The following is an 18888-nucleotide window of genomic DNA, read 5'->3' on the forward strand; positions in this document are numbered from 1 at the left end:
TCACTTATACCCTCACTTAATAATACCCTCCCCCCCCTCTCTCTCTCTCTCTCTCTCATCTGGCTATATAATTATCCCTGTATCTATATCAGTACAGGTTAGGTTAGGTTAGGTTAGATTAGGGATGGATTATGCTAGTTATGTTGGGGTGAGTTAGATTAGTAGGATGTGTTAGGTTTGGTAAGGTTAGGTTAAATCAGGTTTTGGGCCCGTATGGTAATCCCTCCCTCCCTTCACTATGACGACGGAACTACAGGACGTCCCTCCCTCCCCATCCTTACACCTCCCTCCCCATCCTTACCCCCACTTCTACCGTCCACCTCCCAACTTCACCTCTACCCTCCTCTTTTCCAACCCTCATCCATCCCTCTTCCCTCCCACTTTCCTACCTTTCTCCTTCCTTCCCACCCACCCCCTTTTCCACCTCCCTCACCCCCCTCCCAGGTTAAGAGTAATACACTAATTATATTCTGCTGGTAGAGTGATTTAACGCCCTTGAGCACGGACAGATAGGTGGACGGACAATTGGACGGGACCGTGCTAGGGAGAATTTACATAAACTGACAATTACTAACCTGTCAGTTGGGCAGTGAGGATGAGAGGTGAGGTGGAGGTATGGGGAGAGGGGAGAGGGGGGGAGAGGGAGGGAGGAGGGAGGGAGGGGATGGCGAGTAAGGAGGGAGGGAGAGAGCGGAGGTATGAGGAGATGGAGGGAGAGAGGGAGGGTGGAGGGGGATGGCGAGTAAGGGAGGGAGGGAGAGAGCGGAGGTATGGGGAGAGTGAGACGGCAGGAGGGAGGAGAAAGAGTGGATGTACGGAGGGGGAGAGAGAGAGAGAGAGAGATAGATAAGGTGTACATATAAGGTAAAATAAACACAACCTAAAAAAGATATACACAAAGCATAAACAGTAGTATTGTAAAATAATAATAATAATAATAATAATAATAATGTTCGTAGAAAACTGTATACAAGACACAAACAATGTACACACAGACTATTCCAGATGATACTAAATGTTAAATAATACTTCCTTGAGATAAATGTACAGTATATATCAGGTGCCTACAAGAGAGCTCGGGCTCTTAACTGGCTCAGCCATGTTAACAGTGTTATTATTATCCACTCTGTATCTGTGTTTTCTGGCTAAACCAACTGTTTCAATATCAACATATTTACACACATAAATACCCACAGTGATGTGTACTGTATATACTCACATGGACACGTAGTGTACATACATACAAACCCAAAACATGTGTGACCACAGACTATACATAATTTATGCACACACATTCTCACCAAGACACACACACACGCGCGCGCGTACCCTAACACACACACAGACACACACACACACACGTACTCACACATACACGTACCGACACACACACACACACACACACACACACACACACACACACACACACACCCACACACACACACACCCACACACATACACGCACCACACACACACACACACACACACACACACACACACACACACACACACACACACACACACACACACACACACAGGTGCACCCCTAACAAACACACACGTACCAGCACACACGTACCCACACACACACACACACGTACCGACACACTACTACACACTACTACCCTAACACACACACGCACTTAACACACATACACACATGTAGCTCACACACACACACACGCATGTAAGAGCTGTATACACACACACACACACACACACACCACAAGGCGGTCTCATAAAGGCTTAGTATCCCGTCCACACGATGAAGACAGACATACAGGCTGACAGGCGAGAGGCGCGACCAGCACAGAGGCAAACACGAGGCCAGACAGCCAGCTGACAGCCAGACAGAAAGACAGATAGTGAAAATAATGGGGAATTATACCATCTCGCTTCTCACTGTCCGTGTGTGGGGATTTGTTCGTGAGGGATGGTCGTGTGTGTGTGTGTATGTGTGTGTGTGTGTGTGTGTGTGTGTGTGTGTCTATTACCCAACCACTGTCTCTCCTCTGTCTCTATCTCCCTGTCTCTCTCTATCTCCAACACCAACAGTTACTATCTCCCTGTACCTGTAATGTCTCCCTGTCTCCAATATCTCCAACATACACGTAATGTATCTCCTCTTATCTCCCAAAAACGACAAAACTAAAAAGCAAAAAGTAATCTAACTTGAGATAACGAAGGAATAGAAGGAGTGTGCAAGAGTAAACACAATAACAAGGAATAAACAACAATACGAAAGAAAAAATAAAACAATATTGGAAAATCAAGAGACAAACGAGTTACGGGTACAAGACAGGAACGATACAGGTCAGGGAGTAACGAGGCTTGCTTGTTCTGTACGCAGTCAATGGTAATGATTTGGGATTGGTTAGCGTTAGGATAGGATAGGTTGCCATTACGTTAGGATAGGTTGCCATTACGTTAGGATAGGTTGCCATTACGTTAGGATAGGTTGGAGTTAGGTTAGGATAGGTTGCCATTACGTTAGGTTAGGTTGGCGTAACGTAAAGCTGTCGTCGATGGGAACCCCGGTGAGTTTATCGCGTCGGGAAATTCAGTCACAAAGAAAAAAAAAGTAAAGTTTGGACAAGGAAAAAGTAACAAGTTGGGGAAAAAAGTCAAATTGGATAAGGAAAAAGTCAAGTTGGCTATGGGAAATAATGTCACAACTGACAAGGGAAAAAAACACAAGTTAACTGTGAAAAACGTGACAATTTGGCCAGGAAATAAAGTCACATATTTTTGTATAGCCTAAATAAAGTTAGGTTCGGATTGTGACTTTTAACCGACATTTTTTCCTGTGATTTTTTCCTTGACTTTTGTTCCCACCATTCGAGTATATTAAAAAAAAAAACACACACATTGTAGAACAGGTGTTGTTTGTCTGTTAAGGTGAAAGTTTTTGAGAAGAATAAAATCGAGTTTACCGTTTATAGTGCCTTATGGAAGTGTACAATGCCCCGAATATGTGGGAAAGACTTAGTAATTATTTATAAGAGTCCAAGTAGGAAAATCTCTCTCTCTCTCTCGTTTCGATTTAATTATGATCTGTATCCTATTTTATTATCTTTCTTTTCTTTCCAGTTTCTCTCTCTTTTTATTTGATTTCTGTTTTCTTCTCTCTCTCTCTCTCTTTTTATTTGATTTCTGTTTTCTTCTCTCTCTCTCTCTCTCACATACAAATAATGTCAATATCCTATCCACAGCAATACAATATTACCACGAGTGTTTACCATCAACTCGGTGAGACAGGAGTGGTTGTGAGTGAGTGTTAGGAACAGGTAAGTCAACTGAGGTGTAAGTTGATGGTGTTGCTCTGTTAATGTTGTTTACCTGGGTCAGGTATCGTGTCAAGCAAAACAATAAACGAATCACGTGAATATTAAGCACCCCGGGTTATTTCACCTGCGTGTTAACCAATCCCAGTGTTAATTTAACCGACCCTAACGTAATTTAACAATGTTAACTTAACCTAATCTATCTTTATGTTAACTTAACCGAATCTAAGTTAACCTACTGTAACCGAACCAAACCTGACCTGACCTGACCAAACCAAACCAAACCTAACCTAACCTGACCTGACCTTACCTTCATGAACACAGGTGAAGGATTATTGAAAGGTAGACATGAATACAAGTTTTTTGACTGGCGAGAGAGAGAGAGAGAGAGAGAGAGAGAGAGATTATTGTTAGTTTTAATGGGTAGAAGTTTGTGAAGGGATTGAAATGTGTTGCAACATCTCCGATAAGGATGGGGGAGGTGAGGTGAGGAAGCACAAGTTTAGAATAAGTAATGCAATTAAGAAGAGTTAGGAGTTGTCAGGGAGGGAGGGAGGGAGGGAGGGAGGGAGGGAGGGAGAGAGATATATAAAACACACGGTCACACATCAACAGAACTTAAACAACCACCACAAGCTTAACACAATAGACAAGCTTAACACAATAGACAAGCTTAACACAATAGATAAGCTTAACACAATAGACACGCTTAACACAACAGACAAGCTTAACACAATAGACAAGCTTAATACATGTAGATAAATACCAATAAAAATAAACAACAAGTCAGCCTGAAACACCAACTCATTACAAAACAAACAGATTAAATACAATATGTTGAGACGGTGTATTAAAAAGTACTTCACTACCTGACACGCTTCAATGTAAACTTCACGCCATATCTATTATATTAAACAACTATACTCAAAAAGTAACCTAACCTAACCTAACTTAACCTAACCTAACTTAACTTAACTTAACTTAACCTAACCTAACCTAACTTAACCTAACCTAACCTAACTTAACTTAACTTAACCTAACCTAACCTAACCTAATCCTAACTTAACTTAACCTAACCTAACTTAACTTAACTTAACTTAACTTAACCTAACCTAACCTAACCTAATCCTAATCCTAACTTAACTTAACTTAACTTAACTTAACTTAACTTAACTTAACTTAACCTAACCTAACTTAACCTAACCTAACTTAACTTAACCTAACCTAACCTAACCTAACCTAATCCTAACTTAACTTAACTTAACCTAACCTAACCTAACCCAAAGATAAACCAAATCAACGAATAATTACGATGATAATATTATAAACGTGAAAATAATTAAATAATAAAAAATACCAAATAAAAAAAAACATGAACATTTAAAAAAGAAAAGAAAAAAAAGGTGACAATTAATTAGAAGTCCCAAGAAGTGAACTCCTAACTGGGTACTTTTGGAAAAGTAATTTGATGAAGGTAAAAGTAAGATAGAGGTGGAGGTAGAGGTGAGGTGGAGGTAGAGGTGACGTGGAGGTAGAGATGAGGTGGAGGTAGAGGTGGTCAGGAGGTGAGGTGGAGGTAAAGGTGAGGTGGAGGTAGAGATGAGGTGGAGGTAAAGGTGAGGTGGAGGTAGAGGTGAGGTGGAGGTAGAGATGAGGTGGAGGTAGAGATGAGGTGGAGGTAGAGGTGAGGTAGAGGTAGAGGTGAGGTGGAGGTAGAGGTGAGGTGGAGGTAAAGGTGAGGTGGAGGTATGGCTGTCACACGGATGTAATTACTCATGGCAACACTTACATATATAAACATATCTATAGTACACACACATAATAATGGTTAACCCTCGTGTAAAAAGGATGGCCGGCCCAAGGGCCAGCTAGACGTGTATTTGTTTAAGGTGTAGAAACTGTGTCCAACACCCAAGGTTAACGAGATGCATGACCCAGTGTCAAGGAATAGTCCGAGAAGACCGGACAACTCGCCAACTGCACTGGCTAACCATTAACCCGGCATACGATCCGGAAATCGATTAACATCCAGGTTCCCAACTACTGCTGGGTAGACAGAGGCAAATGGCGTAAAGAAACTTGTCCCATAGTTTCACCCTGTCAGGGGATCGAACCCGGGTCCGTTCGCTTGAGAGGCGAGCATGCTGACCATTACAAAACACACACACACACACACACACACACACACACAAACGACAGCTTTAGCAAGCTTATTATCCGATACGAGTTAATTTAGATTCAGTAAAGATAAGGCAACCCAGCTTATTTCTCCAGATGATTAAACACCCTGACGTTACCTGAGGGGCTATGTTATGTTATGTTGGGTTATGTTGTGTTATGTTATGTTCTGTTACGTTATGTTATGTTACGTTATGTTATGTTATGTTATGTTGGGTTATGTTATGTTATGTTACGTTATGTTATGTTGGGTTATGTTATGTTACGTTATGTTGGGTTATGTTATGTTATGTTACGTTATGTTATGTTGGGTTATGTTAGCACTAGGGTGTTTAATCATCAGATAGTATAAACTGGGTCTCTAATCTTCACGCGATAACTTAATTACTCCAGGTAGACAATAAATATGTCTAGACCTAAACTTAATACAGGTGAGGGGAGGGGGGGGGAGAACAGTGTCCCAACGAATGTATACAGTGTGTCCCACAAAAATGTCCTTGCCTCCTCCCTGAGACACTGAGGTTGAGGGAGGGAGGGAGGGAGGGAGGGAGGGAGGGAAGGAGGGAGGGAAGGAGGCAGGAAGGAGGCAGGAAGGAGGCAAGAAGGAGGCAGGGACATATTTAGGGGAACACCCTATATGTGAGAAAATTAATGTCCTAAAACTTACTTATCATTAGTAGGTGAAAGTGGATGTCTTAAAATGAACTTAAAATGTTAAAGGATATACTGTAAATGTCCCAAACTTAACTTAAACATTTGTATCAGAATAAATGTTCCCAAAACGAACTTAAAATTAATAAGAGAATAAATTTAATGTCTCAAAATGAACTTCCCATTTGTAAGGGAGAATAAATCTGTCCAACTTCTCTCAGTCGAAGAAACAGGAGACGTGTAAATCACCCGGTACAAATTATGGCCCCATTAATCATCCCATTTGTAGGTGTGTGGGGGTTATTACTGCCCCATTAAAACCCATTAATAGTGTACTAATTGTCCCCGATCAATACGACGACGACGGCCAGTGACACACATTCTAGAAGCCTTTGAGAGAGAGGGGTAAGGATGGGGGAAGGGGGTGGATGGGGAGGGGGTAGAAAGGGAGGGTGAGGGGGAGAAGGGGGAGGGAATGAGAGGGTAGGGGGAGGGAATGATTCGTGTTGTTGTGGAGGAGGAAAGAGTTAAAGGGAGGAGAGAGAGAGAGAGAGAGAGAGAGACGGGGGAGTGAGAGGAGAGGGAGAGGTGAGGGAGGGGGAGAGGTAAGATGTAAGGGCGAGGAAGAGGTGAGGAAGAAGAGCGAGTAGAGTGAGAGGTGAGAGACCAATACTGAGAGGACAATGAGAGGTGAGAGAGAGGGTAGTGAGAGGTGATTGGGAAGGAGAGGGAGAGGTGAGTGAGGAGAGAGGGGGAGCGGAGGTCTGTTGGTCTCATTGTTAATATCCAGAACACTTCATCTCCATAATTCACCAGCATCTCGAGGCCTTTATCTCTGTTTACTGTGTAATTACCACTAACACATCTATTTCTTTAACATCATTTTTTGTTTTTTTTTTTTGTTTTCAATTACCATCTAATATGTGAACGTACAAATTGCCATAGGTCCATCATAGTGTACATATAATTTGTATCACTATTCGCTTTCATCTGTTATCCACTATCTGTCATTGTTGTATCACCATTATATCACCATTACCACCACTATCATGTATAATTTATAATCAATCATTATATCATCATAAATTATATACTAACGTCACTACATTATACTTTTCGTCTTAGATATAATATACTAATAATCTTTGAACATAGCACTAATCGTCATAAAAATATGTCATCGCTCGTCACCTACATTGCCATTTACACACTATCATCACCATTACCACCACCATTACCACCATTACCATCACCATTTGCACCACTTTCTCACCATTACCACCACTATTTTTCATCATGGTACCCTTTTCATCTTAATTTACCACCACTATTCATCACCATTACCATTATAATGCTATTTATCGCCACTATCATCTACTTCGTTACCACCACTATTAATCACCATTACGCATCCTCATTACCCACTTTATCGTCAACATTTTACTATCATCATGACCTTTTTATCATTTGTTACCACCATTATATCATAGTTTTCAATATATCATCATTAACACCACTATAATCACCGTTACCACCACCGTAGTAACGGGTATTACCACTATCGTCTACCAATTACCACTGTCATCATTAAGTATCATACTATCCATCACCGTACCACCACTTTAATCACCATTACCACCTATCATCACCTACACCATTACTCACCATTATCACCTGTCGTCCACTATCATCACCATTACCACCACTATATCCATTCACCACTATCATAACTATACCACCACTATCATCACCATTACCCACTATCATCCCATTAATCATATTACCACCCTCATCATCTAATTTATCATCCACCATTACCATCACTATCATCACCATTTACCACTTATTAATCACCATTACCACCACTATTAATCACCATTACCACCACTATCATCACCATTACCACCACTATCATCAATTCCACTTATATCACCATCTACCACCATTATCACCATTACCACCACCTCATCATCACCATTACCACCATCATAATATATTCCATCATACTTTACCACCACTATCATCACCATTACCACCCTTTATCCATCCAGCATTATCGCCTCATTACTGTCGTCTCATCACTTTCAAATGTACCATTTGCTTTCACTTTCACAATCATCATCAACACTATCACTCATCATTTACCAACTTCATCATCACCATTTACCATTTTGCATCAACCAGTTTATCAGTCATTACCACAGTTTTATCAGTTTATCACTCTTTTTACATCACCATCATATCCATTTTTTACAAGTCCTTGCTCCTTACCACTACCATCATCTAATAATACTACCCTAATCATCCTACCACCAACACAACCACCAAAATCACACCCGAAATCACCACCACCACCACTACTATCGCTACCACCACTACCACCATTATCGCTACCACCATCGTCTCAACGCCATATATCTGTCAACTCACAACAAAACCGCGGTGTCATTTTTTTACCTTATCTCGATAACCTGTGTAGCTGCCGACACACACACACACACACACACACGGTCGCTTTGTAAGAGTTATTATTTGCTCATCATCAAGGTATAGCATTGAGGGTCTAGCGTGCACAGTGACAAGCTTAGATTAATACTTAAGTGGGGGACGATAAGTGGTTAAAGTAAGTTAAGTGTGTGTATTAGAGAGAGAGAGAGAGAGAGAGAGAGAGTTAACTTTTTTAACAGCAGATATTACATCCAACAGTAGCAGTAATACCAACCACTAACACCACTAACACCAACAATATTAACACCATCCCTATCTACCACCATTGCTACTACCACATACAACAACCACTTACTACCACCACCACCACCACTTACTACCATCATCAACAACCACTTACTACCATTACCACCACCACTTACTACCATCATCACCACAGCAGGAGGCGGCGATCGGCGGCAGTGGGGCAGAGAAGAGTGAAGTAAGAAAGGAGGTTGTGGGTAGCGAGGCAGGTAAGGTGGTGGGTGAGAACAGGTAAGGTGGTGGTGGTGGAGTGTAGCAGGCAGGTGGGTGGTGGGTGAGGCAGGCAGGTGGTGGGTAGGGAGAAGGTAAGGTGGTGGGTGGGAGACAGGTGGGGTGGTGGGTAGGCAGGGTAGATGGTGCGGTGAGGTAGGAGGCAGGCAGGTTGGTGGGTGTAGGCAGGTAAGGTGGTGGGTGTGAGCTTAGTCAAGGCGGTGGGTGGCAGGCAGGTAAGGGTTGGTGGGTAGCAGGCAGGTAAGGTGGTGGGTATGAGCAGGTAAGGTGGTGGGTATGAACGGAGTGGGTGGTGGGTAGCAGACGAATGAGGTGGTGGGTTAGGGGGTAAGCCATAGCATGTTGGATAACCATCGTGGCCAGATTGATGTGTTTGTTGATATCAGAATGTGATGATCTGGCGAGATGTAGAAGCAACCAACTGATTTATGGTAATTAGCTGATAATAGGAAATAGCGTGTGAGCTCCTGAGAATGAGGAAAAGGTGGACTGTACCCATTACCTCGGTGATTACAACCTTCACTCCGGAGAACCTGACGAAGGACGACCCCGGCAGGAGATATGAGAGAGAGAGAGAGGAGAAAGAAAGGAGAGGGGAGGAGGAGGAGAGAAGAAGAAGGAGATAGGGAGAGAGAGGGAGAGAGGGAGGAGAGGGACGGGTTGATGGAGTGTAAGCAGCCAGCTGAGAGAGGTGGGTTAGTCTTGGTGTGTAGTATTGTTAATTACTGGAATATATCTGTCTCTCTGCTCGAGTGTGAGGTGTGTTTGTGAGGGAGGATGAGGTGTGTTTAGTGTGGGGAGGATGAGGTGGTGGTGAGAGGGAGGTGTGTTTAGTGTGAGAGGGAAGAGGGGAGGATGGGTGTGTTTAGTGTGAATTGTGTTTGAGTGTGAGGGAGGGATGGGGGGGTGTGTTTGTGTGAGGAGGATGAGGTGTGTTTAGTGTGGGGAGGATGAGGTGTGTTTTGGTGTGAGGAGGATGGGGTGTGTTTAGTGTGAGGAGGGATGGGGTGTGTTTGGTGGGGAGGATGGTGTGTTTTGGTGTGAGGGAGGGATGAGGTGTGTTTAGTGTGAGGGGATGAGGGTGTGTTTAGTGTGGGGAGGATGGGGTGTGTTTGGTGTGGGGAGGATGAGGTGTGTTTGGTGTGGGGGAGAGGGTGTTTAGTGGGAGGATGAGGTGTAGTGTGAGGAGGATGAGGTGTGTTTAGTGTGGGAGGGATGAGGTGTGTTTAGTGTGAGGAGGATGAGGTGTGTTAGTGTGAGGGAGGATGAGGGTGTGTTTGGTGTGAGGGAGGACGAGGTGTGTTTGGTGTGAGGGAGGGATGGGGTGTGTTTAGTGTGAGGAGGATGAGGTGTGTTTGGTGTGAGGAGGATGAGGTGTGTTGAGGATGAGGTGTGGTGTGGGAGAGGTGTGTTTAGTGTGAGGAGGGATGAGGTGTGTTTAGTGTGAGGAGGACGAGGTGTGTTTAGTGTGAGGAGGATGAGGTGTGTTTAGTGTGAGGAGGATGAGGTGTGTTTAGTGTGAGGAGGACGAGGTGTGTTTAGTGTGAGGATGAAGATATATTTTTAGTATGTTTAGTGTGATACATATTTAAATAAGAGAATTTCAACCCACTGGAGCATCGCGATATATTCAACCCACTGGAAGCATCGTGATATATTTTAACCATGAAGCAGAACGATATATTTCAACTTACTGGAGCATAACGATATATTTCAAGCTACTGGAGCATAACGATATATTTCAACCTACTGGAGCATAAGGATATATATTCTATAGTGAAATAAATACCAGTCGAACAAATTACCTCATTTTCTGGAAAAGAACCTAACCTAACTCTAACCTAACCTAACTCTAACCTCTAACCTAACTCTAACCTAACCTAACCCTCTAAAGTTGATATTTTTAATAATTAGATATAGATTTTCTTTTCCCATTACGAGACAGAGAGGAAGGAGTTAACCATGAACCAGTTACAAATATATAACAATTAACTTATTTTTTACACATTCACAAAATAAGGAAAATAAGAAATACATTACGTCTATAATTTATAAAAATACATTAGTCCATAGATGAAAGAATAAGCAAATTAAAAGAAACTCAAGCGGATGTAGCTAACCGTTACCATGGTAGGTTAATTACTGAACTAGTGACGCTGTATACTGTTAATTGATGTAGTTACCGCTGGAGAGTTTGTCTTTTAATTCCTGATAAATCCCGTGTGTTATTACCGTGTGAACTGTTAACATGATAAAACTTTGTGAGTTGATTTTGTGATTTGCATCAATAGTTTATCATGTGGACCTTATTATGTGTTGATCAAACCTGTTCTTGAGATATTTTGGGGACAGACAGACACACACAGACAGACAGACAGACAGACAGATAGATACAGACAATCAGGACAGAGACACAATTGATATTAATACCCTACCCAGCAGTTCTAAGCAGGGTAATTATATATAAATTTCATAAATGATTTATTAAATATACAAATTAATAATATAGATCTGAGTAATTAAAGAATAACCCCCCCCCCAAAAAAAAAGTTATAATGAACCAAATATTAATTAAACGCTTGGATTTGGGGTTTTCATCAATTAAATAAAATAGTTACAGGAGAATGTTAAGGCAGTGAACGGTACATTCTCAACCAAAACATCTTGAACACCTGGCCACGATAGATGCGAGACGGAGCAGAATGGGGCGTGTCATCTGGGAATGGTTTCAGATTATTCGTTCATTTTTCACATTACATGGTGCTTATAGCGTCCGAGGAGTTTCTGGTGAGTGTACATGACAACCCTTGCTTTAAAAAACACCTAAACCAGAGTAAGACAATAAATATGGTTTAAGTAAAAGAACAATTATGTATCTCTGAGAAAAATATCAAATGGAAGGAAAATCGTGAGGAAGGTTGAAGGAGTCGGAGATATAACTCACACGATGACTAGTCTGTGGGGTCCAGCCAGCCTGATTGGGTCACATAATAAGCAATTTGTGATGATAAATATTTTAATCTATAAACGTCTAATGAGCTAGTGTGTCCTGCAGTGGTGGTAGTGTGTCCTGCAGTGGTGGTAGTGTGTCCTGCAGTGGTGGTAGTGTGTCCTGCAGTGGTGGTAGTGTGTCCTGCAGTGGTGGTAGTGTCCTGCAGTGGTGGGTGTGTCCTGCAGTGGTGGTGTCCTGCAGTGGTGGTAGTGTGTCCTGCAGTGGTTGTAGTGTGTCATGCAGTGGTGGTGGTAGTGTGTCATGCAGTGGTGGTGGTAGTGTGTCCTGCAGTGGTGGTGGTAGTGTGTCCTGCAGTGGTGGTGGTAGTGTGTCCTGCAGCAGTTTAGGGTGGTAGTGTGTCCTGCAGTGGTGGTGGTGTGTGTGTCCTGCAGTGGGTGTGCAGTGGTGGTGTGTGTGTCCTGCAGTGGTGGTGGTAGTGTGTCCTGCAGTGGTGGTAGTGTGTCCTGCAGTGGTAGTGTGTCCTGCAGTGTTGGTAGTGTGTCCTGCAGTGGTGGTGGTAGTGTGTCATGGTGGTGGTAGTGTGTCCTGCAGTGGTAGTGTGTCCTGCAGTGGTGGTAGTGTGTCCGTGTGGTGTGTGTCTGTGGTGGTGGTAGTGTGTCCTGCAGTGGTGGTAGTGTGTCCTGCAGGTGGTGGTGGTGTGTCCTGTAGTGGTAGTGTGTCCTGCAGTGGTGGTGGTAGTGTGTCCTGCAGTGGTGGTGGTAGTGTGTCCTGTAGTGGTGGTAGTGTGTCCTGCAGTGGTGGTGGTAGTGTGTCCTGCAGTGGTGGTGGGTGTGTCCTGCAGTGGTGGTGTGTGTCCTGTAGTGGTGGTGGTGTGTCCTGCAGTGGTGGTGGTGGTGTGTCATGCAGTGGTGGTGGTGGTGTGTCCTGCACTGGTGGTGGTGGTGTGTCCTGCAGTGGTGGTGGTAGTGTGTCATGCAGTGGTGGTGGTAGTGTGTCCTGCATGGTGGTGGTGGTGTGTCATGCAGTGGTGGTGGTAGTGTGTCATGCAGTGGTGGTGTGTCCTGCAGTGGTGGTAGTGTGTCCTGTAGTGGTGGTAGTGTGTCATGCAGTGGTGGTGGTAGTGTGTCCTGCACTGGTGGTGGTGGTGTGTGCAGTGGTGGTGGTAGTGTGTCCTGCACTGGTGGTGGTGGTGTGTCATGCAGTGGTGGTGGTAGTGTGTCCTGCACTGGTGGTGGTGGTGTGTCCTGCAGTGGTGGTGGTAGTGTGTCATGCAGTGGTGGTGGTGGTGTGTCCTGCAGTGGTGGTGGTAGTGTCCTGCACTGGTGGTGGTGGTGTGTGTCATGCAGTGGTGGTGGTAGTGTGTCCTGCAGTGGTGGTGGTGGTGGTGTGTCCTGCACTGGTGGTGGTAGTGTGTCATGCAGTGGTGGTGGTAGTGTGTCCTGCACTGGTGGTGGTGGTGTGTCCTGCAGTGGTGGTGGTAGTGTGTCATGCAGTGGTGGTGGTAGTGTGTCCTGCAGTGGTGGTGGTAGTGTGTCCTACTGGTGGTGGTGGTGTGTCATGCAGTGGTGGTGGTAGTGTGTCCTGCAGTGGTGGTGGTGGTGTGTCATGCAGTGGTGGTAGTGTGTTGTGTGGTGGTAGTGTGTCCTGCACTGGTGGTGGTGGTGTGTCATGCAGTGGTGGTGGTGTGTGCCTGCAGTGGTGGTGGTGGTGTGTCCTGCACTGGTGGTGGTAGTGTGTCATGCAGTGGTGGTGGTAGTGTGTCCTGCAGCATGTGGTGGTGTGAGTGTGTCCTGCAGTGGTGGTGGTAGTGTGTCATGCAGTGGTGGTGTGGTGTGTCCTGCAGTGGTGGTGGTAGTGTGTCATGCAGTGGTGGTGGTAGTGTGTCCCTGCACTGGTGGTGGTGGTGTGTCATGCAGTGGTGGTGGTAGTGTGTCCTGCAGTGGTGGTGGTAGTGTGTCCTGCAGTGGTGGTGGTAGTGTGTCCTGCAGTGGTGGTGGTAGTGTGTCCTGCAGTGGTGGTGGTGGTGTGTCCTGCAACAGCTACAGGTTGCAGTTGTGAGTGTATTGTGGTAACTATCAGGTTGTTGGGGTGTGGGTGGTAGTTTATTTAAGTCTTGTCTTTGTGTCGAGGATGTGGTTGTATTATTAAAAGGGCGTATTATGTTGGCATATCGACGAGAGACCGGGGGCGGTGTGTAGCTCCTGGGAAGACATTAATTATTGACACTCACTCACTCACTCACTCACTCACTCACTCTCTCTCTCTCTTTTTTGCCCTTTACATACACAGCTGCAAATATCTTTCCATACACAAACACCTCATACGCACAAATACATCATACACACACACACACACACACACACACACACACACACACACACACACCTGCGTACACACACACACACACACACACACACAGCACACAAGCACTGCGCACACACACACAAGCACTCATGCACACACACACACACACACACACACAAGCATCATGCACACACACACACCTCGCGTACACACACACACACACACACACACACACACACACATATCCCCTCTTACAAAAAAGGGGACCACACAATTTCGGCAAATTTATCACTGGCTGGGAGTTCAATATGAGGGACCTGTTGATCGATAGTGCCGAGCCCGTCCCGGTCCACTGGCCACAGATATTGGGGTCCTGGGGGCTGAATATCCGTATTTTAAGAGTCCTGGGGGCTGAATATCCGTCTACTGGGGTCTTGGGTGCCGTATACCCCTATATTGACGGCCTAGAGGGACTGATTATATATAAACTGGGATTTGTAGGCACCAAATATTGAATTACTGAGATACGGTAATGACTGCCAAGATAGACAGAACATAGTACTGGGATCTACCGGGGCACACTAAACCCAACTATCCAAATACCGGGATACTGGGTGGTTATGTTAGGCCGAATATCTGAGAATTATCCGAGTTGAGAAATACCGAATATCTGAGAATTACCCGAACTGATAAATACCGAATATTCGAATAATTACTACAGTGTTAAGTGCAGTTCTGGCGGCTAGAAGTTTAAGTAATGTAAGTGGAGGAAGTGTTGGTGTGGCGGTGATGATTTACTTTATTATGAACGTTGATGGATATTGTACAGTTGGACCACGTTATACATACACAAACACACATACACACCGTTATACACACACGAACATCAACACCCCGTTATACTGTATTTATGCATACACAAAATATACACACACACAAAAAACAAAAAACAAACCCGCTATACATACGTAATCAAACATACACACACAAACACACCGTTATATATACACAAACTAACAAATCCGTAACACATAAACAAACAAACACCCTTGCACACACACACAACTCATGTACACACAAACACGCACACAGTCTCCCCCCTATACACACACAACGATGGACTGATTAACTATATATTGTAGCGTTGAAGATTATAACGGTACGGTTATCTACACAGTATGGCGTTGATAATGGCATAGTTATCCTCAGACTGCAATACTGGAGGCTTTGATAACACTGATAACACGATAACACACAGGTACCTACAGGTGTTAGTTAAGGGATGAGTTACACACTGAAGTACTCTCTCGGCTACTACTGTACACAAGACAGTTACTTTTTCATTTTCACTTCAAATGATAGTAACAACAGGTAACGAAATGTCGAACTTAAATAATTCTAGTAAATTTGACATAGATAATTAATGCAGAATAAAACTAGAAATAAGTGAATCCTGTGTGTGTGTGTGTGTGTGTGTGTGTGTGTGTGTGTGTGTGTGTGTGTGTGTTTTGTATATATTGTCGCTTTTGTTTTGAATTACTGTTAACAGGTGAATAAATTGATAACTGATGGGACAAATTTTCTTATATACTGAAGCGTTAAAGAGATTTCTATACCGAAGCCTATATACCGATATTCTGAAGGTACTGTATCATAAGTAGTAATTTTGGTACCGAAGGCTTTGAGAGGCAGTCGATTTTAATACTGTCTACCTCACCTTGGCAATGAACAGGTGTTGAACAGGAAGACCATAATTATTCCCTTTTTATTACATACTACAGGTGCAATGTGGATGGTCTAATGTGGATAGATAATACTTGGTAATATAGTCTTATCAAAATATAATAAATAACTGATAATATGAATGGTAGGGACAGGGTGTGATAACAGTGAATGATCTAACGCAATACAGTAAAAACTCCATTTAAAGAACCATATCGCGATGAAAGTCCCGTTATATCGAGGGTCCGTCAGATTTGTAAACTCAATATAACGGACTATATAGAGAGAAGTCCGTTATATGTAGGTTTCACTGTAATGACGTCAACATCCTCAAGTCCCATACAGTCGTGTCTTCTATATGAACCTCTGAGAGAGAGAGAGAGAGAGAGAGAGAGAGAGAGAGAGAGAGAGAGAGAGAGTCATCCCTGCCTGGTAGTGGTGTATGGAGAGGGGTTAAGTGTCCACCCTCATATTGATGTTTATGTAATGCTTTTATTATACTCAGAAATCTCTCTCTCTCTCTCTCTCTCTCTCTCTCTCTCTCTGTTGAATGAATGAACTACTCGGGGAAAATAAAGCAGGCCAAGATTGTATAGGCGAGTCTTTTAGAAAGCTAGAGAGAGAGAGAGAGAGAGAGAGAGAGAGAGAGAGAGAGAGATATTCATATCCTCATACACAATAAAACCTGACCCTCTTCTCCTCCTTGTTCAGTTCCACAGTTGTTCTTTCCCTCTCGTCCTAGATACACTCCCGTTCTAGGAAATCCAGGAGGAGGAGGAGGAGGAGGAGGAGGATGTCACTGCTGTCTGAGGGAGGAAAAGGAGACCGACAGGATGGCTCCAACTAAAGGAATACTACTGTAGGACGCTCAGCTGCCAGGCACAGACAAGATTTCCTTTCCCAACATTACTGAAAATCGATGCATCTACGATTTGGAATTATATCGAATCAGAATTAAAACAAACTAACACAATCTTTTCACTTTGTTTATACCAAGATCGCCAACAAAAGTCCCGGACAAACAAAAATACAAGTTGATTTCACAGGAGATCATTTCACCGTATTGTTGATTCACTGAAAAATCACCACAAGCGACGACTCCGTGGTGGTGGTAGTGGCCGGCCAAGATTATCGATCTCAACTCGTATTTCTGGCTTAGGACGCGGACAGTGGATGGGGGGGGGGGCGACTAGTAACGGTGAGATAATATATTACACCTTCTCCCCCCCTCCCTCCCTCCCTCCTTTCACCTCCTCCTTCACCTCGGGGTTAGGTTAGGTTCCCCCTTTTCACCTCGGGGTTAGGTTAGGTTCCCCCCTTTCACCTCGGGGTTAGGTTAGGTTCCCCCCTTTCACCTCGGGGTTAAAGGCTGAGCTCTGTATATACCCCCTCTGATAATCTTAATACTTATATAATATTGATGAAATACAGCTGAAACTAATCACCCATTGTCTGTTATATCATCAATGGTTTAAACTTTATATATCAGTAATATTCTATGAAGGTTTAACTAGCGACGTTTCAGGGTTTAAATTCAGATATATAAAAAATATTTGAAGACTTGCCTTATAAATCTCGGCCATTCAGTTCACTTTAGTTTTATAAAGGGTCAACCAAAAAGCTTGACAGGTCTATATACGACAAAAGACTCCAGGTTTCACTATCACAGGACGAGGATAAAACATCAAAAAAGACAGACAGACAAAGACTCATAATCATGGAGCCTCCGTTCTACCTCCTGGATATGACTTGAATACTGAATGTCCACTTAGGAGACGATCGAACCTCTTCAGCCTCCCTGTGTGTGTGTGTGTGTGTGTGTGTGTGTTTTGAGTGTATGTGAGTGTTTTTCCCGTGTGTGTGTGTGTGTGTGTGTGTGTGTGTTTTGAGTGTATGTGAGTGTTTTTCCTGTGTGTGTGTGTGTGTGTGTGTTTTTCCAAGTGTGTGTGTGTGTGTGTGTGTGTGTGTGTGTGTGTGTGTGTGTGTGTGTGTTTCGTGTGTATTTGTCTGTTTTGTGTGAGCGTGTTTTTCCCGTGTGTGTTTGTGCGTGTTCCACCACCTACCCCCCCTCCGTACCCATGTTCCACAACCTAATCCGGCTGTAGCCTTTAACTTTAACCTAAACCAAACCTAACCTAACCTAACCTAACTAACATCACAGACACACACTAACATAAATACCCTCTACTCGGTCTCTCCCCTTGACACAATGTTTACAAGTCAGTAATTACACAGGTGCCACAACTCGCTGCCCAGGTGTGTTATATCCCATACTTGATTCCATAGACCCTAAAACACTCGACCAGGTAGGGAGCCGGAGGCGGTGGTGGAGAAATTAATCCTATTCTAAATTAACGAAGTTGTGTCAGGTGTTTCAAGGTAATCGTATATGTTAAGGTGTTAAGATTCCTGGAAGATTTAAGGGGAAACTGAATATTAATTTACTGTGGTAACCGAAAGACCACGTCCTCGAATACAATGAAAACCGAAGATCAAAACATGTACACCCAAACATTTCAACCCCGGAATATCTATTTAGCGAAGATCATAGCAACAAATACTCATATACTGGAGTATCTTAAAACATTAAATATCAAAGTATTTTGAGTATCTAACTTTACTAGTGGGAACACAACACTGAAACGCAACACCAAACCGAAACACAACACCCAACTGAAACACAACACCAAACTGAAACACAACACAGTGAAACATAAGAGAGACAGACACACATACTGAAACACGATACTCACACAACGAAGATTTGAATTACCAACAACTACTGAACAAATCTGGACACGAATATTCATAAGG

Source organism: Homarus americanus, unplaced genomic scaffold (assembly GCF_018991925.1).
Source record: "Homarus americanus isolate GMGI-L3 unplaced genomic scaffold, GMGI_Hamer_2.0 scaffold59578, whole genome shotgun sequence".
Lineage (NCBI taxonomy): Eukaryota > Metazoa > Arthropoda > Malacostraca > Decapoda > Nephropidae > Homarus > Homarus americanus.